The sequence below is a fragment of the Morone saxatilis genome, unplaced genomic scaffold (assembly GCF_004916995.1).
Source record: "Morone saxatilis isolate NCDOM2014 unplaced genomic scaffold, NCSU_SB_2.0 Contig20, whole genome shotgun sequence".
Taxonomy (NCBI): Eukaryota; Metazoa; Chordata; class Actinopteri; family Moronidae; genus Morone; species Morone saxatilis.
This window is the reverse complement of record NW_023339763.1, coordinates 350485-351000: the sequence shown is the minus strand read 5'-3', so window position 1 is coordinate 351000 and position 516 is coordinate 350485. Positions and strand designations below refer to the sequence as shown.

Sequence of the window (516 nt, the reverse complement as noted above, 5' to 3'; positions counted from 1 at the left end):
AATGACTTCCCATCAGCCTCAGCTCCTCCTTAAAAGAAGTTAGCACTAAGATGGTGAACATTGTTAGCATTTAGCTGCTAGCACGTCTGTAGTAATTCAACAACACGTACAGTAGTTTGAGTATCGTGCTCCTTGAAATGTGCATATATAGATCCATATGTTTTAGAGCGGCTGTCAAGTCAATGAATTGATTAATTGATTGACAGAAAGTTAATCTGAAACTGATGTGATAACAAATGTATATTTTCAACCGACCATAAAACTAAATAATCTGGTTTTAAGGTTCAGATTTTATTCAGGATCTCGGGGCTCCTGCATCCTTCAGTCACACAAACCGCCGACCTCTGGGACTTTTCTCTTCGTCTTTACGTTTTCTTTTTGGTGGCTGAACATCGGGAATGTCGATCTGCTGGAGCCGCTCTGATTACAAATACAAACAGCAGGGGGCAGTGTTGTCTCAGTTAACGAGACTGAACCTCAACTGTTTACTGTCTTCTGACTGAAATTGATCGCACT

General features: G+C 40.7%; 1 protein-coding gene across 1 annotated transcript in view; it reads left to right on the top strand.

Moving 5' to 3' along the window:
• ap4m1 (adaptor related protein complex 4 subunit mu 1) overlaps positions 1 to 516 on the top strand; it is a gene marked incomplete in the record, with an annotated part of 11851 nt that overhangs the window by 9935 nt on the left and 1400 nt on the right.